Source organism: Heptranchias perlo, chromosome 31 (assembly GCF_035084215.1).
Source record: "Heptranchias perlo isolate sHepPer1 chromosome 31, sHepPer1.hap1, whole genome shotgun sequence".
Taxonomy (NCBI): Eukaryota; Metazoa; Chordata; class Chondrichthyes; order Hexanchiformes; family Hexanchidae; genus Heptranchias; species Heptranchias perlo.
The window spans coordinates 22,295,098-22,322,166 of record NC_090355.1 but is presented as its reverse complement, the minus strand read 5'-3'; the positions used below and the strand labels follow the sequence as shown (position 1 = coordinate 22,322,166).

The following is a 27,069-nucleotide window of genomic DNA, read 5'->3' as shown; positions in this document are numbered from 1 at the left end:
CTCCAATGTAGCTAGACACTGATCAGACCGGGGCTCTTTTCTCTAGAAAAGGGAGGACAGAGAGGTGATCTGATAGAGGTATTTAAAATTATGAAGGGGTTCGATAGGGTCGATGTGGAGAAGTTTTTTCCACTTGTGGGGGAGTCCAAAACTAGGGCTGTAAATATAAGATAGTCACTTAATAAATCCAGTAAGGAATTCAGGAGAAACATCTTCACCCAGAGTGTGGTGAGAATGTGGAATTCATGACCACGTGGAGTGGGTGAGGCGGATAGCATAGATGCATTTAAGGGGAAGCTAGATAAGCACATGTGGGAGCAAGGAATAGAAGGATATGTTGATAGGGTGAGATAAAGTAAAGTGAGAGGAGGCTCGTGTGGAGAATAAACACCATTATAGACCTGATGGGCCAAATGGCCTGTTTCTTTGCTGTAAACTCCTGTGTAATGCTCTTGAGGTTGATATTGAAGCATACTGGGGGCAAAATAAAAGGAACTTTGTCGTGTAGCCAGCAGCGATATATCTCTTCTGGGATGCTTGATGGAGACACAGAGTGGAATAAGTGTTACATGTAGCAGTATTAACATCCTTTGCCTTGGTAATCACGAAAATGACTCAAAAACTTGTATAAGGAAAAAGGCTACGCATTACAGATTGAGCTTGCAGCTTGCATTATGTAAGTAAAAAGCCTCTCAAGTAATAGGACCTATATAATTCCAATAAAACTAATCAGATCTAATTTTGATAGAACCTTTTATTTTACATCCCCACTACTGTCTTCTACAGACTGCAATCCTTGATGTTCCAGGTCCTAACTGAATTTCTACAGCTAGGTGAATTGCGATGACATGTCTGGTAATTTTCTGCGCCAAACGGTAGTTCTGCATTCCTAGATGTGAAAAGGGAAATCAAGTGGTGAAATCTCATCTAATGGCTTTACATGATGTCATAAACTAGTGATAACAAACTTGTCTGCAACAGTTTGCTGAGCCAATGTTGCTGACTCTAACTTGTGATTAAGTTTCGTGTAAATACCACAAAGGTGTTTTTTTTGTCTTCAGCACTCTGCATGGTGGTTAATAACAGCTAAGCACTTTCATGTCACTGATGCATAGTGATATCACAAAGGATGAATTGTCTTTAAATTATCCCTGCAGATTTATCAAATAATAAACATTTTGATTGTCAGGAAATGATAAAGCTCATATATTTCAAAATCTACTGTATTATAAATACTATATGGAGTGCTGAGAGATACAGTTTATACTTCCAAGGGTCAGCTTGGCTCAGTCAATAGCAGTCTCGTCTCTGTTAGAAATTTGTGGGTTCAAGCCCCATTACGGACTGAATTCGATCTTTGTAACATCTCCCGTCTCCGCCCCAGCCTCAGCTTATTTGCTGCTGAAGCCCTCATCCATGCCTTTGTTACCTCTAGACTGGACTATTCTAATGGTCTCCTGGCTGGCCTCCCATCTTCCACCCTCCATAAACTTGAGCTCATCCAAAACTGTGCTGCCCGTCTCCTAACTCGCACCAAGTCCCGTTCCTGGTGCTCGCTGACCTTCATTGGCATCTGGTCCAGGAACGCCTCGATTTTAAAAATTCTCATCCTTGTTTTCAAATCTTTCCATGGCCTTGCCCCTCCCTATCTCTGTAACCTCCTCCAGCCCGACAGTCCTCGAAGATCTTTGCCTCCAATCCTTGCCTCTTGCACATCCCCGATTTTAATCACTCCACCGTTGGTGGCTTCAGCTGCCTCGGCCCAAAGTTCTGGAATTCCCTCCCTAAATCCCTCTGCCTCTGTACCTCTCTTCCCCTCCATTAAGATGCTCCTTAAAACCTACCTCTTTGACCAAGCTTTTGGTCACCGATCCTAATACTTCCTATGTGGCTCGGTGTGAAATTTTGTTTGATAATGCTCCTGGGAAGTGCCTTGGGACATTTTACTACGTTAAAGGCGCTATGTAAATGCAAGTTGTTGTTGTTGAATCTTGGCTGACGCTAAAGTGCAGTTCTGGGGAAGTGCTGCATTGAGGGAGGTGCCATCTTTTGGATAAGTTGTTAAACTGAGGCTTCATTCATCTGTTCACGTGGATTTAGAAGAATTCATTGTACTATTTGAAGAGGATTAGGGAATTTTCCTGGTATTCTGGCCAATGTTACTTCTCAACCAGCATCACCAGAAAGAGATTAACTAGTCACTTATCTTTGTTTATGGGACCTTGCTTTCTGCAAATTAGCTGCTGTGTTTGCCTATATAATAATGACTCCTCCACTTACCTAGCAGGAGAGATCCTTTGAGCAAGAGGGAGCCAGATCAAGTAGAATCAGCTATTAGCAGTTTAAGCTTTGCTGACGTAGAGGTGGATCCTCATGCTGGCCGGAGACCGGCCTAACACCTTTTTCCAGTAGAGTGAAAACTAAATTGCAGTGGACATGAAAACTAAATTGCAGTGCGTAGTGTTAAATTGACTGCACGATGTGCTGCGACCCTGAACTATCAGCTCAGGGTCAAGGGGGACCTGCTGTTCTTGCAGGAGTGCGGCATCTCAGCAACTACCAGCAACGGTCATGCATGTGAACCCAGTGGGAGTTGATCTGGTTGAGAGGCAACGATCGTCGTTCCTCGGGACTGGGGATTTTGCTGCGAGGAGAGCAATTCACCATCACCGAGGTTAAGGAGGTGGAGGTGGGGCTGCCTGTTTGAAGCAGATGTTCTGTATAAGAACACTCCGCTCTGACTGATCGATGTGTACGCCCCGACCCTTGAGTGAGCGGCTGGAGGTCTTGTAGTATCTCCCGATGCTGCTGGCAACCTCCAGGCTGGTCGCTCTCGCTGGAGACTTCAACTGCATCATTGATGCGGCTGGACGATCCTGCAAGGCTGACGGAATACTGGAAAACACGTCCAAGCTGCTGATGGAAGCGGTGAAAGATGCAACCCTGCAGATGGAGCGCCACAGAGATACACCTGGTCCGGACCAGACGGGGCCGTCCGTTCCAGGATAACTTCCCATTTGTGTCCTCAATGCTCAAGGTCAGATCCATCGACAGTTCAGCCGGTGTTTTTCCTTTGACCACTGCTTCCTACTGGCTGACTGTCAACTGCAGGAGGACCAGAAAGTGGGCAGGGGGATATGGAAGCTGAATGCGAGATTATTGACCCCGGAGAACATCGCAGAACTAAGGAGGGATTACACAGGTTGGAGGACCGTGAAACCCCTCTTTGACCCCACAGTGCACTGGTGAGAAGCGATCAAAGCCAACATTAAGAGGTTCTTCATCCTCAAAGGTGTTCAGAAGGCGAGAGGGACAGAGGGAATTGTCCGAGCTCCAGAAAAGCATGCAGGACCTGCTCCAACTGCAATCAATGGGGATCGATGTCCGGAAGGAACTTGAGAGGTGAAGGGCCAGCAAGCCTCGCTCTTCAACTCCCGGTCCAGGGTCCACTCCGTGGAGCAGGACGAGTAGTGTTTGCGCTGCTTCCAGAAGGTGCACAGAGAGACCTCTGTGATCAGCAGCCTGAAGGAGGAAATGGCTAGGTGACGTCTTCACAGACTGACATACTGAGGATTAGTAAGTCTTTTTATGCCGGGCTGAATGACATGAAGCTCACAGACAGCTCGGCCTTCCTGTCCACTATCACGGAGGTCTTGGATGGCAGGGAACGGGAAAGCATGGATAGGCTGCTGACTTTGCATGAACTGACAAAGGCCGTCTGGTCATTTTTGAGAAGAGTCAAACTCCCGGAAGCAATGGCTTACCAATTCAGTTGTACTCGGTTCTGTGGGATTGGATAGGCCCAGACCTGATGCAAGTGTACAGGGGCATGCTTCTGGCAGGCAGCATGTCAGAGTCCATGAGGAAAGGCATCATTACCCTAACATAAGAAATAGGAGCAGACGTAGGCTACATGGCCCCTCGATCCGGCTCCGCCATTCAATCAAATCATACTTTCCTGCCCGATTCCCCCATATCCCTTGATTCCCCTGGCGTCCAGAAATCTGTTTATCTCAGCCTCGAATATATTCAACGACTCAGCATCCACAGCCCTCTGGGGTAGAGAATTCCAAAGATTCCAAACCTTCGACATCTACAAGCGGAAGCGGAAGAGGGATGAAATCAGAAATTGGCTACGCATTTCCTTGCTAAATGTCGACAACAAGATTTTGTCTAAGGTCATTGCCAACAGGCTCAAGTCTGCTCTGGAGCTGGTGATCCACCCCGATCAGACCTGTATTGTACCTGGCAGAAAGATCTCTGATAGCCTTGCACTACTCCGGGATAAGATCGCCGACATGCAGGACAGGACAGAGGGGTGAACACCTGCCTCATTAGCTTGGACCAGGAGAAGGCCTTCAACAGAATATCCCACACGTACACAATGGACGTGCTCTCCAAAATGGGGTTTGGGGAGGGTATCCGCGATTGGGTCCGACTGCTCTAAGTGGACATCCGTAGTGCCATCCTAATCGACGGGTGGGAGTCAGAGAACTTTCCAATCAGATCTGAGCTGGAGTCAGGCAAGGCTGTCCTCTCTCTGCAGTCTTGTTTGTGCGTGGTATCGAGCTGTTTGCCCCATCCATCAGGAAGGACTCAGGTATCTGGCTGATGATCCCAGGCAACAGAGGCTCTTGGTTAAGGCCTCCCTGTACGTGGACGTCATCACCATCTTTTGCTCCAATCGGTAGTCGGTCCACAGACTGATGGGTATCTGCAACCAATTCGAGCTGGCCTCGGGGGCAAGAGTGAACTACAGTAACAGTAAGGCCATGTTCTTTGGCAGGTGGGAGACCCGACCCTTCGTCCTCTTCACCGTCCGATCCGACTGAGTACCTGAAGGTACTGGGGATCTGGTTCGGTGGAGCCTAGGCCTGAACCAAGAATTGCGAGGAGTGGGTCGCCAAGGCCAAACAGAAACTTGGTATGTGTTGTTGGGGGGGGGGGGGGGGTGGCTCCCTCTCCATGGCCGCAGGAACCTGGCGATAAGGTGTGAGGTGCTCTGTGTTGCTCAGGTCTGGCCCATTCTCTGCCACAGCAGTCACCGAGCCATCTTCCACCATCTTCCACTTTGTCTGGAGGTCTAAGATTGAGTGCATCCACAAGGACACCACGTACAAGCCCCCAGACAAAGGGGGGAAGGGTGTCCGCAATGCCACCCTAATCCTGATGGCAACCTTTGTGTGTGGCTGTCTCAAGATGCATGTAGAGCGCCGGTATGCAAACACCAAGTGTCACTATGTGCTGAGTTTCTACCTGTCCACCACAGTGAGAAGGTTGGGTCTGGCCACAGTGGCCGAGCAGACACAGGATGTCCCGTCCATCTGGACTGTGCCCAACCACCTGTCCCAGGTGGAGAAGTTCCTGAAGAGGAACCCTTTCGACCACAAAGTCGTCAGACAGAATCCATTTGGCAGAACACCTAGTCACCAGAACAGACCAACAGGCACCAGGATGTAGCTTGGATGGTGGTGAGAAGGGCCCTTCCATTGCGGTCTTTCCTGCAAGCCATCTCAGTGCCACTGGTGAGCTGCCCTCGAGGCTGCAGCGGGGACGAGACCGTCGTCCATCTCCTGGTGGACTGTCCCTTTGCGCAGAAGGTGTGGAGAGAGATGCATTCGTATCTGTCCCGGTCCAACCTCCAACAGCTTGTGACACAGGACGCTGTGCTTTACGGACTGTTCCCCGGGTCACACACCGAGACAGATATCAACTGCTGCTGGAAGACTATCTACTCGGTGAAGGCCCTTTGGTCCGCCTGAAACCTCCTGGTCTTCCAGCTGAAGGAGCTGTCCATGAGCAAGTGTTGCTGACTGGCACACTCCAAGGTCCAGGAGTACAAGCTATGGCACGCATTGAAGCGAGATGCAGTCTACGCAATGGCTCTTTGGGGAAAGGCCACTATGTGAGGTCATCCGACCTTTTATTGTTCACCATTTATTATAAGATATGTTCTGTGTTTTGAATTGTAATAATGGGATCGTAGTGTGTATGATCCGTTTTGAATTGTAATTGTGATATTTACATTGAACTGTGTGTATCCTTCAATTTTATGAAGTAAAGTATATTTTGAAAAGAAAAGACTGCTCTTCAAAAGTAATTCATTGGCTCTGAAGTGCTTTTGCATGCCCTGAAGGTATGAAAGGTGCTATATAAATATTATTTCTTTCTCTTTTTCCTTTCTTCCACCAATGGAGTGACTTAACATTTTTTGTGGGTCCTGTAGTACCCTTATCTATCTGTCTGTCTGGCCTCCTCCATTGCATTAACAGAGTGACTCAGTAGTTCTGTACATGGGTCCAGTAATACACCCTAAACGCAAAGCGCCAACACCAGTCTCTTCTACTCCAGCTGGTTTATTTGCTAACTGCTGCTCATCTTTGCAGATAATGTCCGTTTGTAGAAGTCCTTTTCTGTAGTCTTTTGCCAGGTTATTCTTGGCCTTCCACACTTCCCTTTTCCATTCAACTGCCATTTCAGTGCTTGATCCAGTAGTTTGGAATTTTCAATTCCTGAGGACATGATCTCTCCAACTGTAGTGCTTTTACTTTGCAGTTTGACTTACTGTCAGCTTGCTTTGTTCTTTCTCCAACTATCTTATTCATCACTTTATCTGTCCAGCTGATCTTGAATGTCTAGTGAAAAACTTTAATGTGAACATGTCAAGTTTCTTCTCTGTAACCTTGATCATTGACCAGGTTTTGGTGTCATATAGTAGGGTAATTAAGACATTGCTATTTATAATTTCTGATGTTTGTTTTGAGGGATAATTTAGTATTTCTCCAGATGTTTCACAGTTTTGTTAAGAGCACAAACTGCTTTGCCAGTTCTTGCACATAACTCTTCTAATAGCATTCTGTTGGAAGATAGGTGAAGTGGTCTACATCTGCAGTGTCTCTCCGCTGAGATTGATAACATTTAGTGTTATCCATTCCACCGTTTCTGTGTTTCTTCTGTTTCTGCCAATAGTGCTGTATTGCTATGGAATTCAGATTTCCAAAAATTTCCTGTCTCACGATCTGAGTACACTTTTTCTCTGTTCATGTGCATTATCAAATCTACTGCTAGTTGAAATAACCAAAGTGAGAAGACACATCTTTCAGATAACAGCTTTTACTTTGCAATTGTACAGAGCTTTGGTGAGACCACACCTGGAGTACTGTATACAGTTTTGGTCTCCTTACCTAAGGAAAGATCTACTTGCCTTCGAGGCGGTGCAACGAAGGTTCACTAAATTGATTCCTGGGATGTCCTTCGAGGAGAGATTGAGTAGAATGGGCCTATACTTTTTGGAGTTTAGAAGAATGAGCGGTGATCTCATTGAAACATATAAGATTCTGAGCAAGCTTGATAGGATAGATGCAGAGAGGCTGTTTCCCTTGGCTGGAGAGTCTATAATTAGGGGACGTAGTCTCAGGATAAGGGGTCGACCATTTAGAACTGAGATGAGGAGAAATTTCTTCACTCAGAGGGTTGTGAATCTTTGGAATTCTGTACATAGAAACATAGAAAATAGGAGCAAGAGTAGGCCATTCGGCCCTTCAGGCCTGCTCCACCATTCAAAATGATCATGGCTGATCGTCTAACTCAGTATCCTGTTCCCGCTTTTTCCCCATATCCCTTGATCCCTTTAGCATTAAGAAATATATCTATCTCCTTCTTGAATACATCTAAAGACTTGGCCTCCACTGCCTTCTGTGGTAGAGAATTCTACAGCCTCTGAGTGAAGAAATTTTTCCTCATCTCAGTTCTAAATGGCATACCCTGTATTCTGAGACTATGACCCCTGGCTCTACCCCAGAGGGCTGTGGATGCTCAGTCATTGAGTATATTCAAGGCTGAGAGCAATAGATTTTTGGACTCGAGAGAATCAAGGGATATGGAGATCGGATGGGAAAGTGGAGTTGAGGTCGAAGATCAGCCATAATCTTATTGAACGGTGGAGCAGGCTCGAGGGGCCGGAAGGATACTCCTGCTCCTATTTCTTATGTTCTTATGTTGCCCCTTTCTGCCCTATTGAAGCTTTATTCAGCTGTCAAGGTCCTAAGCTCTGAAATTCCCTCACTGCCTCTCCACCCCTCCTCCTTTTAAGACCTTCCTTAAAACCTACCTCTTTGGCCAAGCTTTTGGACACCTGTCCTGAGATGGGGGTGTTGCTGAGTTGGATATTTGTCCTTTCCCACTCTTTGTGATGTTACTTATTCATCTTCTCCTTATTTCTCTTGGGTATTTTTCCAATTATAGCATATTTTAAAATAAATTTGACTGATTATTTGCGCTTCACCTCGTGACAAATCGCTGTTTCGAATGGTTTCCCCAGCAGCACAGAAAAGGACATGATCACTTTCCACATTTAGTGTGCCCCTTTCTGGATCAAAAAAAGTGAGTTTTCTTCATTCATGGAGTTGCCCATAAATTAGGCCATCCAATACTCCTAAATATGAAACTTAATGTGGTTCCAGAACAATCAAAGCTACCTCCAGGTTAACCGAAGTATTGTAATGGTGTAGTGGCAATGACATTCCTGTGACAGCTAAAACCTAAGTTTGAAATCAACCTGGCTTCTTTGTGTTCTCCTTCACCGCTCCCCACTCACCCCAGAAGAGTGCAAAGTTTAGACACATTAACTTTGTTCTTGCAGGATGCTAATCATAGCACTAAAATGTCATGTTCAGACAGACTCAAAAAAACAATAGCTATGGGGAAAATGGAAAAATATTAGTTTTTGAGGAGGATGGCTTTCTAAAGTTGAGGCCTGGGCACAATTTCAGGCAGGTTGAGGAAACTTCACTCTGCATTTGTTTCTTCTCCACACAAGTTAGACTATATATTTCCTCAAATTCAAAAACACTCCATAAATTGGCACGCCTATAAAATTCACAGTGAAATGATTTTGGGTCTTCCACACCCCAGCTTTTATGTTCCTTTTGAATGTTTTTTTTTCGCAAGAGATGGATTTTGTAGGATCCAAGGTTTGATTCCCAGTGTGTGCTGAGTTACCTGATCTCTGGTGACAGTCTTTAGGAGCGGATGGGGAAAATAAATATATTTGTGCAGAAAATTTTTTGGCAGAGCCCTGAGCTTGGACTGCCTGGACTAGTCTGGTGCGAAGTATATTGAGAGGCTGAGAGTAGCCCACAGATATTTGCTACTGATCGTGAAAGCTGGACAGTAAAACACCATCACTTTGTCCTTCTGTTGATGTTCCACTCAAACTCTGTCAGTAGCTAGTGGTTAAGCTTCAGAGATCTTCATTCTTGGGCTATGTTTGTGTTATTTTCATTATTTTTGAGAATGTTATTCTCAAGATTGTTTAGCAAACTAAGCATTACAGCATGGTGAAAAACCTAATCATAGAGTGAGGATGGCAAATGACAAACAATATTGTTCTAATGCGTATTGTCTGGTGTGTCAATATATTTTATCGCTGAGCAGTAAGACTTAGGTTTGCACTTCAATAAGTTGGGCTATCTTGCAAGGCCAGGTGCTTCCCTCCAGGGAGGGTGGAGGAAAATCAGCAGATGAGTCACTCGTACATCTCCTCCTAGTGGCTAGTTGCAAAGGCATTGATTGATACTTCAGAATAAGTTGCTGTTGCCTTCCTCAACTAAAGTAGTATGGGATTTTCCCTGTACTACACTTGAGAATTTTATAAAAATACATATAATGTGAATGATGGAGTAGAATGTTAAGAGCACAGGCACATGGCATGATGGAGTAGTGGGATTTAACTTTAAATTCTCTCCTCTTCCTACTCAGCTGAGTTCCTGAAAACTTTGTAACTATTGTAAGGAATCTTACAACACCAGTTGGACTATAACCTGGTGTTGTAAGATTCCTTACATTTGTCCACCCCAGTCTATCACCGGCATCTCCACATTTTGTAACTAAGGTCAAGAAAGGTGCTGTGCAGAGTCGGGCTGTTCCCCTACATGAGGGACAGGAAAGTTGAAATGTTGCAGTGACTGTACAGTGCAAAATTTTGAACTGCACCATTTCTGTGTTTGCTTTTCCTTGATTTACTAGAGTATCCTAGTGTGTTTTATGTTGGCATAAAGGTTAGAGCTGACTGAGCAATGCTTGTTCCAGCATAAATATGATGAAATTAACCCATTCTATTCATGATGTTTATCTCAAATTGTATCTAACACTTGGCAACAGTGCAAAACTCATCAATCAGCAGTGTTCAAAAACCTCAGAATATGGAATATTTCCATCGCAAATATATAAATTAAAAGTTACATTTCTCTGTGTGCTTTTTTCCATCCCAGTTTGACAACTTTTTGAATGATTTGCTTAACCTTCTGTATTAGCCCTCAAACTTTTCTCGTGTTTCTCCACGTTTTTTCCTCCCTGTACCTGTCCTTTTTTGAAGGTATAAATTCGTCTTTTGGTTGAGATGTTAAGCTGAGACCCCCATCTGCCCTCTGGATCCTTTGTCAGTATTCAAAGAAGTGCAGGGGGGGTTCTCCCAGTGTTCTGGCCAACATTTATCCCCCAACCAACATTACTGAAACAGATTATCAACTCATTTATCTCATTGCTGTTTGTAGGGCTTTGTGTGCAAATTGGCTGCTGTGTTTCTCCACATTACAACAGTGACTACACTTCAAAAGTACTTCATTGGCTCTGAAGCACTTTAGGGCACCCTGAGGTCATGAAAGGTGCTACATAAATGCAATTTTCCCCTTTTTTTATTAGCATCCTTAAAAACCTCGAGCATTAAAATGTTTCATGTGTAAACTACTTCAGATTTTTTCCCTGCTCTGATTATTTGAATGCAGGAGTTGGATCTCTGTACAATTAATCCACTATTTTATAAGCAACTAATTTGGGTACTCCTAGAGAAAAATTCTTCTAAATGGATATACTGAATCATAAGAGGGTATGTATGTAGAAATATATTTTATGTAGATTATTAAATTAAATCTATTGTGGTATACAGTTGATAAATTGGGAAAGCCACGGAAAAGGACTTTTTTTATGAACTGATTTTGTTTCCCGTACATTGGTGTGAAAATACAACAACTGCTATATAAATAGGTGACCGTGATACAATGTTGTCATTTTTCATTTAGGCATCCCCTGCAAAGCCATAATTACCTAATTAAGCTGCTAATTATGAGATTAGTATTGTGAGTGCACTGACAGAATGCCCTTATTTTCAGTGCAGTTAAAAAGAACTCCCTTATATTGGGTTGCAGTTATCTATGCAAAAGGCAAAAGTTTGAAATGTGGCTTTAATTTGTAATCAAAATAAATCCTGGATATTGGTACTGCATATGTCCCCACTGACTGCTTTGATGGGAGCTACTGTTATATACTAAAATATTTTACTTTTCAATAAAGCTAAAACTGCTGCACTAGGCTTGTGTTGGAGTCATTTTTGTTTTGTTTTGTCCCCCCCACCCCCAACGTCGCCTTGACTTATTGTATCCTCGCAGCTTCTTGTTGCTGGAAAGATGGCTGCATGACTTTCCCAAGAATTCACCATAATGAGCCAACAGAAGACACATTTGCTACCAGCCAAGATATACTGTGTTAGCTTTTCTTCCCTGGGGTGCGATGCTGCATTACTGCAAAGCATCTCGTGTAGTACCCCAGCAAAGAGCTGCCAGAGTTCATCATTAGCATAACTAGTAGATCCAAATGATAGTTCGTCATGATAAGTTTAGTCTGCAATACACAGAGCATTGAGCATTTTTACCATGATGTAGTCCTGATCTGATTTTGTAGACTTCTTAACATCTTTTTTACATTCCTAAAACTCTTCAACCCAATTTGTACATAAAGGGCAGCATGTATAACTTAAACTGAATATAATGCTGAAAGATAAAATTCATGCATATGTTGCACACTCCCTTGGCAGTCATTAAATCATTTGAAGTATAATAACAGTGTAGGAGGTAAATTAACAAACCATTAACAATGTTATAAAGGCACAATTAAGGTGCCAACATTTATTTGATGCATTGATGGGGTAGTAGTAATTTTTGAGTCTGAAATGCAACCTTTTAGAGCCCTCTAAGCTGTTGCATTCAGGAAAGTTCATTGTGCATTATGGTGTTCATTTGTTTAAAAATAATGATTAACCATTCCGTTAAACTAACATCCTAACATCTCTAAATGGAAATGTTTTGAAATTGTTTCCAGAGCTTTGCTGTGTTGCCGCTAATCCTCATACATGTCAATGTTGGTAAAAGACTTGCAGAAAACAATAGCACTTCTTAAATGACAGATATAAGCAGTTACAAGTTTACGACAATCTTCTGCTTGCAAACAGACAGTTTGTCTATTGGATGGGTTTTGGACTGAAATGCTTTGAAATTTAAACAAAAATAATGCTGTTTTTAGATTTCCATCACCTTTTGATATTTTCAGACTGACCATTGTGTATATTAAGAACTTTTACCTTGCAGGTCCAAAATCTCCTGGGATGTTATCAGAAATAAAATATGAAGAATAAAACTTAGCCCTGCTAGACATTTTTAAGTGTGATATTTCAGTACACAGCTGCTATCTTAATTTTGAAATAGACAAATACAGGGTCAATAAAATTAAAGCGAATTGTTAATGTTTATGGCAGTATCTGATCTTTTATTAACGAGCACATTAACATTCAATTGGCTGCAACCTCCTTCAAGTAACTTTTATGAAATTAAATCCTGTAGTAAATGTTATGTACCTAAAGCCTTTTGAGATCTATTCAAGTGTCTTGAGATGCAAGAATGAAGTACAATCTATACTGGTTAGTATATAGAGAATATGTAATGGACAAATGTGTCATCATCAGTGGTCTGCCAAAGGCCGGTTCTGACTCAAATCCTCTTCTCCAAACCACTGTGTCGTGTGTTTCTCTTTTTAATTCTCCCATCTCCAGGTGGTCCAGAAGCAGCCTCTTTTTCCTCCCTCTATCTTTCTTTTTCCTTCCATCTGCCCTTCTGGCTCCTATTTCAACATCCCATCCCCTCTCAGTATGTGCCCTTTTTCTGGTACCGTCTATGAAACTACATTCTTCTTGTATCACCACCTCCATTATCCTTCTTGTCTATCCACTTTACTTTCTCCATGCCTCTCCAAACTTACATCTCAAAGCTCTCCAGAAGCCTGAACTCCGCTTTCCTCAGCATCCAGGTTTCAGTACTACACTCCATATCAAACTCTTCACTAATATTTTCTTCAGTTCTCTATTCAGTTGTCCATTTAACATCCTCTTCCTTCCATTAAATGTAACTTTTCCCATTGTAATCCTAGCTTTCACCGCCTTGGCACATCTGCCATATTCACTCATTTATTTAAGTTGTTTCACTTGATTCAACTGTTCCTTGTTTATTAAAATATTCACAGTTTCACCCAAATTTCTAAAAACCTTCAAACTTTGGTCTTACACACATTGATCTTCATTCCATAAACAATTGCTGCATCATTCAGGCGAAGTACCAACAACTAATCCATTCCTGGTACTTGCTACTAAGTCTTTATCATCAGAAAATCTGACCGCTTTAACGAGCTGATCTTCACTTTCACTCCTTCCTCTACCTGATTATGCTTTTCTCTTACCATTGCTTCTGCATAAACATTGAACAGCATGGGTGACAAGCAGCATCCTCTTCCAATCACTCCTGGTTCTGACACTCTATCTGCTACCTTAACACTTGCAGTTTGTCCCATATACAAAGCTTGTATCAGTCATCAATATCTCCAATCCATACCAGTATTCTTTGGTACCTCTATTCGGCTGATCTGGTTCACTCTATTGAAGGCTTTTAAAAAAAAAATCTGCAAAGCAGATGTACATCTCTTGATTATTACTTCACTTGCACAGACCTCTCATTATCCTTATGGCCTCTCTTGTTCCACGTTCTCTGCAAAATCCAAATTGATATTTGCCAAGATGTTGTTCCATCTTTGCTTTTAACCTCCTTTTAAGTAATTTGAGCATAATCTTTGAGGTATGTGGAATCAAACTGATGGTATGAAATTTCTCACATTGGGAACATACGGACATTAGGAAGAAAACTTGCGTTTGTATAGCGCCTTTCACGACCTCAGGATGTCCCAAAGCGCTTCAGTCAATTAAGTATTTTTGAAGTGTTGTCACTGTTGTACTGTAGGAAACGCAGCAGCCAATTTGCGCACAACAAGATCCCACAAACAGCAATATAATAATGACCAGATAATCTGTTTTAATGGATTTGATTGAGGGATAAATATTGGCCAGGGCACTGGGCAGAACTCACCTGCTCTTCTTCGAAATAGTGCCATGGGATCTTTTATGTCAACGTGGGAGGATAGACAGGGTATTGGTTTAATACCTCATCTGAAAGACAATACCCCCGACAGTGCAGCATTCTTCAACCCTTGGGTCTGCTCCGCCATTCAGTTAGATCATGGCTGATCTGCGCCTCAACTCCATTTTCCCGCCATTGCTACATATCCCTCAACACCGTTACCAAATCTATCTGTCTCAGTCTTGAAATCTACAATTGTTCTAGTATCCACAGCCTTTTTGGGGGAAGAGAGTTCTTCTAAATTTCTACCACCCTTTGTGTGAAAAAGTGTTTCCTGATTTCACATTTAACTTTTCCAGAGGTATGATCGTTTTCATGAAATCATCTGGCTATTCCCCTTTCAAGTACATGGATTTATACAAATCAACAAGTTTGTAGCCTTCTCTCCCATGATTTTAATTAATTCTGCTGATAATTCATCAATTCCTGCAGCCTTTCCATTCTTGAGCTCACTTATTGCAACTCTCACATCACACTCAAATATGTAATCATTTGTATTTTATTGGAGTGGAGAACCTCACTGCATAAATGATAGTCGATGTGAATCAGTTGCGTAGGTGATCCTCACCAATTCAATCTGAATGACACTTTGCCCATTACATGCCATTATATTTATATTTGTAATAGAGGAGGAATTCATTTTTGTGAAATGCTTGTCTTGTTCTTTAAACCACCAATTAAACATTTTAAGAAGCAAATCCGATTTAAATGGAGAAAAAGATTTTTTGGCTCCAGCCTTGATTTCCCCCCCCCCCCACCTTTTCATCATTTATATGTTAACACTTGATTAGAATCCAGAAGCATGAGATCAACTTTCACTTGCATGCGGACAACATCCAGCTTTACATCTTTGCTTCTTCCATCAAGCCTATCTTCCATGCCCTTGCAGCATTAAATCCTGAATGAGCTGAAACTTTCTTCAGCTTTATAAGAACATCAGAAATAGGAGCAGGAGTAAGCCACGTGGCCCTCGGCCCCTTATGTTACCAAGACTAAAACCATCCCCTTTGTCTCCTATCATACAAGCTCCTAGCCTTGACTCCATGAGCCCCTCTAGCTGCCACCTCCGACTGCCTAGAGCTGTGGAATCTTGTTATTACGTTTTGACCCTGAACGAAGTTTGCTTCTCCCTATCAAATTTTATTAGACCACTACCTTCCACCGAAGTAACTTCGTATACTCCTATCTAGTTTTCCGCCCCCACCCCGCATCTGCTGCTGAAACAGTAATCCACCCTTTTTGTCACCTCAAGGCTTGATTTCTCTTCCACTCTCCGAGCCAGGCTCCATCCTCCCTGTTATAACTCATTCAGAATGCCATGACACATTTTTGCCTGCATCAAGCCCCACACTCCCATGCACCAGAATTCTCATCTTCATGTTGGCTGTCGTCCACAAGTATATTTTTTTCATGCTTATTTATTCTTCTCATTGAAGCAGAGCGTTCAGCACTGATATTTAAATGGCAACTTTACTTCTTCATGTTGTAGAAAATAATAAATAGTTTGCAACTGCTGTGCTAAACTATGATACAACTAATATTCTTGGACTGTGGTTCTTTTCTTTTTCTCACTGTCTACAGAACCTATCTGGCTTGACTACCTCCCTTCGAAGGCGCCAGAGACGCACACTGATTTTGAAAAAGGCTGATAATTAGCTTTAAAAAGGTGACCGGCATCCAGTGATGTTAAGTAACTGTCTATTATTTCAAAAAGAGCTGCCTAGCAAAAATATATTTGAACAAATAAGTTGTCTGTGTTTGAATTAAATTTGAATGGCTTGGTTCCTCCCTCGGGCACCTGCTCAGTGATGACCACTGATTAAGCAATAATTGTATCAAAATGAGCTTGAACGTCCTTGGTACAAAACTGGTTTTTAGCTTTTTATGTACTCCTGTGACAAAATTAAAGAAGCCAAATACGTGCAAAACCTTGGACAAAACTGCTTTGCTTTCATACTGCTTTCTCCACAAAATTCAGTTGGACGCTTTTGCTCACCCCACATTTGTAGGTATAGCTCTTGCTATCTCTAGGGTCGTCATAACAGTAGTTTAACCCTATTGCTTTTTAGTCAGCTGTGTTAGAATTATACATTTCAATACTGGAGATTGTCAACATAATAAGCAGTAAGGAAATTACATGTGCAGCATTTAAGTAACATTGCAATCTGTCAGAGCTCTTCAAAGAAAACAAATATGATGAATATATAATTTTCTCGCACTATATTACAGCATCTTCTATACAGTAATGTTTCCATAGATATTAAAATACAAAGTAATTCCATTTTATAGACCTGAATTATTGGTTTGTATTGTTCATTAGTAGGTTGCCACATCATATGTACTAAGTATGTAATTTGAGTTTGTCAGGAAAATCTACTTTTACTTATGAATTGGCTAAGAATCTGAAAATCCTTTTACCAGCTGCTATGCTCCATCTCTGTCCTTTATGTCCCATTTAAGGACTTGATTGGGTGACTTTTAGCTGCCATGTGAACAAGTTTTAACAGATCTGGCTTTACATATCATTGTAACCTGCAATGCTATTGCTTTCTCATTTATGATTGTTTACATTTAAGCTTTAAGGATGGTTGCTACCAGTTGCGTTTTTAATTTAAGTATATTAAATATAAAGGTAAAGTTTTCTTTCCCTCGCAAGTACTCTTTCTTGTGCTTGCATATGTCTCCCTTCCTCTTTTCTCCACACTGCATCCCAGAACTAGGTTTGGGGGATAAGAAGAGACTAACTGAAATATCAGGTACTCTTTTTAGTACATGATCTAGTGCAGATGGAATTCTGGATGTATCCTCTGTGGAATGCCGCTGGTCCAAGTTGAATAGTGTGGACTCCAACTCTCCCCTTCCCTTCCTTGACTTCTTTATCTCCATTTCTGGGGATAGACTGTCAACCAATGTCTACTATAAGCCCACCGACTCCCACAGCTACCTTGATTACACTTCTTCCCACGCCGCTTCCTGTAAGGACTCTGTTCCATTCTACCAGTTTCTCCATCTCCGTCGCATCTGTTCTGATGATGCCACCTTCCACACCAGTGCTTCCGCTGTGTCGTCCTTTTTCCTCAACCGAGGACTCCCCTCCACTGTAGTTGACGGGGCTCTCGACCATGTCTGTCCCATTTCCCATACATCTGCCCTCACCCCTTCCTCACCCTCCCAGAACCACGATAGGGTCCCTCTTGTCCTCACCTTGCATCCCACCAGCCTCCCCATTCAACGAATCATCCTCTGCCATTTCTGCCACCTCCAGCACGATGCCACCACCAAACACATCTTTCCCTCCCCTCCTCTCCCAGCTTTCTGAAGGGACAGTTCCCTCTGACACACTGGTCCATTCTTCTATTATCCGCAACACCCGCTCCGCTTCCTGTGACACCTTCCCGTGCAAACGCAGAAGATGCTATACCTGCCCTTTCACCTCCTCCCTTCCCACTGTCCAGAGCCCCAAACACACTTTCCAGGTGAAACAGCGATTTACTTGTACTACTTTCAATTTCGTATACTGTATTTGCCACTCACGATGCGGTCTCTACATTGGGGAGACCAAACGCAGGTAGAGTGATCGCTTTGCTGAACACCTCCGTTCAGTCCGCAAGCATGACACTGAGCTTGTGGTCGCTTGCCATTTTAATTCTCTGTCCCACTTCCACTCCGTCCTTGGCCTCCTACATTGTTCCAGTGAAGCTCGAGGAACAGCATCTCATCTTTCAGTCAGGCACTTTACAACCTTCCAGACTCAACAATGATTTCAGCAACTTCAGATCATAACCACTGCTCCCATTTTTTTGGACAGCAGATGCTGGTAATGTTTCTGCTGTTGCCATTTACAGCTCCTCTAGATCCATCTTTTGTTTCTTTACTTGTTCCATTACCCCACCCACTTTTGCCTTGCACCATCAACCCTTTTGTCATTTAATCCCTCCTGCCCTCTACCCTGTCACTGACCTTCCCTTTTTGTTGTTTCTTCTCTACCCGCTCCCCGCCAATCCCCGGTTCTGTACTCGCTTAAAAACTGCTACATCTCAAACTTCCAGTTCTGATGATAGGTCATTAACTTGAAATGTTAACTCTTTCTCTCTCCAGATGCTGCCTGACCTGCTGAGTATTTCCAGCATTTTCTGTTTTTATTTCAGATTTCCAGCATCCATGGTATTTTACTTCTGTTTTAGTGTGGTCTATAGGGTTGGATTGATATCCTGCAATTTGGCACGATTAACTTCAGGGATCAGGGAGACATTTCGGTGGGCTTTTATCTTGTTAGATCTTTTACCTGTAGTTTGTCTTGACCCTCAGTATATTCAGTTCAGTTAAGAACATAGTTTGGCAAATTGTTAATAGTCTGCGGAGGGAATTGGTTTTGATTATTTAATTGCTTTATCTTGTTTAATACTCTACGTTCCTCGCCACATCTTTTGTTCTGGAATTTTGGTTTGAATGTGTAGATCTTCACTTCAGAAGAGATGGCATTTTTCTTTTCTTTTTTTCACTTTTTTTTAGTCGTGTTTGTGACTCTGTAGAGACCTTTTTACAACTTGGGGCAAACTTCCAAGTGAACATGTTATTCATCATAAAAATACACTCCAACTAATTTGCAACTCTTCACTTAGCAGTACCAATATTATTAAGTGATTTTAAAGTTTTTTTCTTGAAGATTACTAGGCGATCTCCCATGGAATAGTATATGGGGAGTTAAGTGCAAGTGTAGTCAGGTGAAGCAAGGTTAGAGGCCAGGGCATAATTGGATCAGGGCCAGCAAGTATAATTAACTTGCCATTTTAAAGTCATGCATTCTACCATTATTTTTATACATTACCATTATAAATTCCTGTATTCACATTTATAATGGAAACTGCCTATATAAACTTGTCATGCTGGAATTACAGCCTCCCTCTATTGGTAGCACTGCAGTGCCTCCATTGGGGGAGAACATAATTACAGCATGACCAGTTTATATAGGTGGTCACCATTATAAATGTTGACATAGGAATCACACAGATCATTTTTTTAAAAAAATTGTAGATCGGCAGATTACATTGCTACTACTTGTTACAATGCTGTAATGTTGAGAACTGTAAATAGTCAAAAACTTATTTTAAAATGACCATAATTTGATAGTAATGAACTGAAATGTGTGCATTTTAAGCATACCTTTTGGATAGTCACTCTCACCTTGAGGGAAATAGTATCTTATGTACTAATTCACAATAACTGGTATACTTTCAGTTTAAATAAACAATTGGGTATTTCTGTTTGCACTCTGGTCTGCATTATTCACAGCATGAGCCATGTTTTTTTTAACAGGGTTATTTTTCCCCCTTTGGCTGTGAGCATAACAGAATACATTCAGTTAAGTTCTAACAGCTGTGTTCTCTTCAGCCAGGTGCTAAGGAAAATTATGCAATACTAGACAAATGTATCTGCAGTGACCACCATTAATAGAAAATGTAATTTAACCAATTAAAATGTTCTCTGCATTCGCAACCATTATGGCGATCGCAGAATCTGTGCTTTTTCTCCCCCTTTATGATTTAATGCCATTGAGCCATATTGCTTTAAGATCAACGAGCCTCCATGAGTTAACTTTTTCCAACACTTTGAAAGTTTTTCTTTCTATATTTCTATGTGATAAAATTTAAAAAAATCATTGGGACAAAAATGAGTATCATTTTTTCTCATTAATTTGAACCAGATTTTAAAAATATATAGCAAAACTTGTTTTCAAATTATTTCTTTTATCAGCATCTGCCTTGGACTCACTCCATATGGATTCGAGTTGATGTTTTGCTCTTCCATTTTGGATCCACTCAAGATCACTGATCTCTTCCATGATATTCAACACTCCTATGACCTCCTTTGCGTTTCACACAATCTCTCCTCTACCTTGCACCACTGCACACATGCTATTGCTCCCTCTCTTCAGCAACATCAGCTCAATCTATGTTGTAGTTGTCCTTAAACTCTGTTACATGTTCTCCTTTGTCTCATTTGCGGTTTTAACATGAAACCTTTTCTCTTCTCCTCCACCCCCCCCCCCCCCCCACCCTCCCCAAATCCCCACCTTCCTTTTAGGCATTAAGGACCAGGAGCTCAAGCAATTTTTGGATACCCATTGAGCCCCTAATCCCTCTTTCCCTTTCTGACTCCGAACAATGTAGCATCAGCAAGGGCTTTATCTTCATCCTTCTCCATTCCCACTTAAGACCATAAGAGATAGGAGCAGGAGTAGGCCATTCGGCTCCTCGAGCCTGCTCTGCCATTTAATGAGATCGTGGCTGATCTGATTTTTACCTCAACTCCACTTTCCCGCCCTTTCCCCATATCCTTTGACTCCCGTGCTGATCAAAAATTTGTCTAACTCGGCCTTGAATGTATTTGTGACTTCAGTGATTTCTAAGCTCGATATGACTGTGAACTCTTTCTGCTGCCTTCACCTCGCTGCTTTCTTTATTGGCCAGTTAGCTCCACTCTAGAAATCTGACCCTTACTCCTGCCGACAACCTTCTCCGTTTCTTTAGACATCTCTCCTCTGGCATCTTGCCTTCTTTCGATCTTTTCATTGAGAACTGCTGCTGTGATACCATCTATCTGCCTGCACTTGGGGAATTGGCCTTTTCTCTTTGTGTAGTGGTGATCCTGCTGAATGTTTCCGGCATCTTGTTTGTATTTCACTGCTTTACTTGGCTACTTTCACTTCCTTTTATCCTTTTAATGCCTTCTAATTGCTCACTTAGATAATCTCTACCCATTTTCACCTCCTTTCTTGCTTTCAAAAATCCTGTTTCGATATCCTAACTATTAATTTTTTTTCCGCCATCCTTTTGTTTAGTTCCATTAAAGGGGTCACTTGTCTTCCAGTTCCCAGTTGTGAAGAAAGGTCTATACCCATAACATTAGTTTTTCCTCTTGACAGATGTTTGACAAACTGTGTATTTCCATCCTTTCTGTTTTTTTATTTTTTAAAGGTCCTTATCAAGGAAGCTCCTTACTCTTGAGTGCATAAGGCAAATATCTGTATCATGGAGAGGGAACTTTATGCTAATTGCACTGGATTCTTTTTTGAAGATTTTCAAATGTTACTGTCTTTCTATTTCTTCCACCCCTTCCTGATGGAAATGAAGTACTACTCCATAGGCATCTTGCCCAAATGACCATTCTTTGTGCTCTATCCAAGCACGTGCACATTCTAACATTGGTCACTAGATATTGGTAAGTGCAGAAACCCTACCAGATCATTTTTTTCTCCTCCTTTCGTGCTAGCCCGGGCATGCAGAGGCTAATTGATCCATCTCGGCCTCCTCCCGATACCCCCACCATCACAGAAGCCAGACTTCAGCCAATTCGATTCACTCCACGTGATATCAAGAAACGGCTGAGTGCACTGGATAGAGCAAAGGCTACGGGCCCCGACAACGTCCCGGCTGTAGTGCTGAAGACTTGTGCTCCAGAACTAGCCATGCTTCTAGTCAAACTGTTCCAGTACAGCTGCAACACTGGCATCTACCCGACAATTTGGAAAATTGCCCAGGTACGTCCTGTCCACAAAAAGCAGCACAAATACAATCCGGCCAATTACCGCCCCATCAGTCTACTCTCAATCATCAGCAAAGTGATGGAAGGTGTCGGCGACAGTGCTATCAAGCGGCACTTACTCAACCCATAACCTGCTCACCGACACTCAGTTTGGGTTCCACCAGGACCACTCAGCTCCAGACCTCATTACAGTCTTAGTCCAAACATGGACAAATGAGCTGAATTCCAGAGGTGAGGTGAGAGTGACTGCCCTTGACATCAAGGCAGCATTTGACCGAGTGTGGCACCAAGGAGCCCTAGTAAAATTGAAGTCAGTGGGAAAAGGGGAAAACTCTCCAGTGGCTGGAGTCATATCTAGCTCAAAGGAAGATGGTAGTGGTTGTTGGAGGCCAATCATCTCAGCCCCAGGACGTTGCTGCAGGAGTTCCTCAGGGCAGTGTCTTAGGCCCAACCAACTTCAGCTGCTTCATCAATGACCTTCCCTCCATCATAAGGTCAGAAATGGGGATGTTCGCTGATGATTGCACAGTGTTCAGTTCCATTCGCAACCCCTCAGATAATGAAGCAGTCTGTGCCTGCATGCAGCAAGACCTGGGCAACATCCAGGCTTGGGCTGATGAGTGGCAAGTAACATTCAAGTGCCAGGCAAAGACCATCTCCAACAGGAGAGAGTCTAACCACCTCCCCTTGACATTCAACGGTATTACCATCGCTGAATCCCCCACAATCAACATCCTGGGGGTCACCTTTGACCAGAAACTTAACTGGACCAGCCACATAAATACTGTGGCTACAAGAGCAGGTCAGAGGCTGGGTATTCTGCAGCGAGTGACTCACCTCCTGACTCCCCATAGCCTTTCCACCATCTACAAGGCAGAAGTCAGGAGTGTGATGGAATACTCTCCACTTGCCTGGATGAGTGCAGCTCCAACAACACTCAAGAAGCTTGACACCATCCAGGACAAAGCAGCCCACTTGATTGGTACCCCAAGCAGCACCCTAAACATTCACTCCCTTCACCACCGGCGCACTGTGGCTGCAGTGTGTACCATCCACAGGATGCACTCCAGCAACTCGCCAAGATTTCTTCAACAACACCTCCCAAACCCGCGCCCTCTACCACCTAGAAGGACAAGGGCAGCAGGCACATGGGAACAACACCACCTGCACGTTCCCCTCCAAGTCGCACACCATCCCGACCTGGAAATATATCGCCGTTCTTTCATCGTCGCTGGGTCAAAATCCTGGAACTCCCTTCCCAACAGCACAGTGGGAGAACCTTCACCACATGGATTGCAGCGGTTCAAGAAGGCAGCTCACCACCACCTTCTCGAGGGCAATTAGGGATGGGCAATAAATGCTGGCCTTGCCGGCGACGCCCACATCCCACGGTCGAATAAAAAAAAAATTGAGTTGTCCTCAGTGCTACTTGGCTGAGATCAGTCAACTTAGCAGAGACTGATCCAGGAGCTTTCCTGGTGTGTGTAGCTTGGTTCCGTGTGATATATTTCAAATTTCTAAGAACTAGAACAGCAGCTTCTACTGCTAAGCATGGTTGCATAGAATTACATATCTGTAGTACAAAAACAGGCCATTCGGCCCAACTGGTCTATGCTGGTGCGTGTATTCCAAGTGGGCCTCCTCCCACTCTAATTATCTCTTCTCACTGCCCCCAAATCCCAATATTGCCTTCTCCCTCATGTCTGCATCATGCTTTCCCTTAAATGTGTCAATGCTATCTGCTTCAACCATACCATGTAACAGTGAGTTTTAAGTTCTCACCACTCTAAAGAAATTTCTTGTAAATACTTTTATTTCATTTGTTAGTGGCTGTCTTATATTTGTGCCCCCTTCTTTTAGACTCGCTCACAAGTGGAAACAGTTTCTCCACATCCACCCTATCAAACCCCTTCATAATTTTGAAGTCCTGGTAGAATCTGTGAATTAGCAATTGTACTACCAACATTGCCATTAGAAACGTCACTTTTTAAATTCATACTTTTTTCTTAACTTTTTAACTGAGCAGCATTCCTGCTGTCCTGTTGGGACAGAATGGACAGGTAGGGTTGGCTGAGGATGCATGCGTCCATCTGTCTGTAGTCTGACCCTATTTAATGGGAAGCCCGTGGTTCATTTGTAGATCTGGTAGATTAGACATGATGTTTTGTGTATCGCCTCCCGCCCAAAGCTCCCTTGGCCTTAACATTGGCAGCTATGCCATCAGCTGTCTTGGCCCCACACTTTGGCATACCCTACCTAAACCCTTCCACCTCTCCACTTCCCTCTTCATCTTTAAGACCCTCGTTTTAAAAACCCGCCACTTTGACCAAGCTTTTAATCACCATTCCTAATATTAGTGTCTCAGGCTTGGCGTCCATTTTAGTCTCATTACACTTCTGTGCCGTGCGATGTTGTTCTACGTTAAAGGGCTGTATAAATGCAAGTTGTTCTAACTCTAGTTGATACAAAAGGAAGCAGGACCAGTTGGGTGATGGTTGCTACAGGCAGTTTTTTGTTTACTCCTCTTTGAGTGATGGAGGTACAATACAGCCTCAATTATTTTGTATTTATATATCTGTGTATCCTTTTTCAGAGGATCGTTCATACTACCATATTTCCCACATCATAACTTACTATATGAATACAGGATTCATTGGAAAGCAAGCCTAAAGCTGCATTCTCTCTGAGTTAGCTGATGTTGGTTGCGAGAGAGAGAGAGAGAGAGAGAGCTCCAGTTGGTTTATATGCCCCTAGGCTTGAGGTAGGCAAATCAGCCAATGTTCCTCCTCTTGATACTATCTAGTGACACCTGCTAGAAAGTACATGTGTAGGCATCTGGTGGGAACAGGATTGTGCTTGGCTGTGATGGCACCCATAATTGAATAGCCTGCCAACACTCAAATTCCAGGCTCACACTTGAAGAATTGTGACTTTGGCAGGGTACTGAAGGGTTAATGTAACTCGTGGCTCTACCTCCTGAAGAATCAATACCTTCAGGAGAGGAGGAAGGGAGAAAATTTGCAACAACAAAAAATTGCATTTGTCCCTAATTTTTCTGAGTTGCAAGCTTGGGCTATTTTTTTAAATTATTGAGTCTGAAAAGAACAATTTTTGTCTAACCCAGTTTGAAGTTCTCATGGAAAGGTTCATTGTACACGAATGATAACTAACCTAATTTGTTGACGGGAATCTCTCCAGACCTAGTGTAAATCAGATAATGTGATTTGACAGCATCATGCGACAAAAGGAGCAAGATGTCATCATTGTGTATCATTAAAGATAACTCCTGTATTTCAAAACTAAATCGGTTCACTTTCTCACTGAGATAGCCTGTGTGGGCATTTGGGGTTGCACATTGATTTAGTTCAGTTTTTCAAACTCTGTTCAGAGAATGATACAGCACACAAAGAGGCCATTCAGCCCATCGTGCCTGTGCCTGATCTGTGGAAGCTGCGATGTCATTGAAATCAAACTATATTTTTAGTTTTCTTAGATTGGACTGGGGCTCACTTTTTGAAGTTCATGAATTATGTATTTGATATTATGGCCATTTACAGTTCTAAATATTTTTGCCTATTCTTGCACAGTAGAATTCTATGTCAACTGAGTACTTCTATTCTTTCCATTCTCAGTACTGTAATAATTTCTATGCAGAGGGAGGGGGTTGGGGAAGGAAAGGAGATTTTAAGTGTGCAGTGCTATAAATAGAATCACATATTAATTTTGTTCACACTGGTTTTGCATTGATTTTCCTTTAAAAGCCCTGACTTCCTGCTGTGATGTCCAGCAGGGGAAATGAACTGGAGTAAAAATACATTGTCAGAACTAGTGCTTGGTTAAAACTGCAGAGTGCAAGGCTTCTTCAGTATGCAGAGGAATTTTGATCTATTTGCTGGTTATGTTAAACATGCAGTTTGTATTTTTACATAGGTATACTCAAATGAACCGTATCAATTTATTTTGATTAAAATAATGCTTCTTACAGATTTTCCAATGTTAAGGTTAAAATAAAATATTTATTAAAGAAGACTTCAGTATGAAAATCACAGTGTCATAAGGCAGCTGGGCGTGCCGGAGGAGTTGCATCCTTCCTTATTCAACATCCTGCCATAATGAGCTTATGTCAGTGGGTTGTTTACATGGATAAAATTTCTCAAACACACTTTTGCTTTGGTCCTACTAGGATGATACTCAAGGGATACTGTTTTTTTACCTCATGCCTTATAAAAAAAATGTTTCTATTGGGCTGACGTGTTGGTTCTTTTCTTCACTGTGGCAGCATGTAATCTTCACTGGTCTCCCATGTGGTTGAGTTAACTGCTTTCTTGCTTTCGGGTAGGAAAACAGCCAGCCAACATTTTGCTCTTGTTTTGAATCAGGAGGCTTTCAAGTTTTAAACCTTGCATAAAACATGACTAGCTTTCCCCTCATTTTGGTATCTGTGATACTTGTTCTCAAAACATGATGTTGCATTGTATGCCATCTGTTTGAGCTTATCTTGCACCACATGGGACCACCTTTAGCACTGGAAGGTCATGCTGCAAGAAAAGATCTGCTGGAGCTACAAGCCGAGGGAACCAAATAACTTGGCTCTCCAGACATTGACTGCCCATTGTAAATGTGGGAAACTAATGGATGATTGGCAATTTCCACTGCTGCTGTTCTGGTTCAACATTCTCAGATGGATTGAGATTGCCCAAGCTCATTTCATGTGGCTCCAGAGCACATTTGATGGAGTTAAGTCTTTCATCCCATCTGTATGGGTTGAATTGAAACTGAGAGGGTGAAATTCTGCATCACCAAAATGGGCGGAAGCGGCTCGGCTGCAAGTTATATGTACCGCCTGATTTTTCTTTCCATTCTGGATTTTCCTTTCCATTAACTTAAATGGAAAGGAAAATTGGCTGGGGTGTATACAGGTGGCCCATCTTCTACCGTGTTTTGCGCCTCTGCCAAAGTTGAATTTCACCCCTCCCCCAAGTTGCTAGAGGAACTGCACGAGAAGTATCCGTTGTGCCACCCAGTTCCTCAAAATATAATACTGCTCAGTAGCAGATTTGTAATTCAATGCCATGTGCGTCGTGACGATAAGAAATGGTCCTCTTTTGATTTTCTTCCTTGAAGGACTGCAGTAATCAAGTATGTCGATTTGAGTTGTAGAATTTCTTCACACAGTGGTGAGAACTTAAAACTCACTGCCACAAGGTGTCATTGAAGCAGATGGCATTGACAC

General features: G+C 42.6%; 1 protein-coding gene across 2 annotated transcripts in view; it reads left to right on the top strand.

Moving 5' to 3' along the window:
- Nucleotides 1–27,069, top strand: part of mapkap1 (MAPK associated protein 1) — a 199,333-nt gene that overhangs the window by 12,956 nt on the left and 159,308 nt on the right. The window lies entirely within an intron of this gene.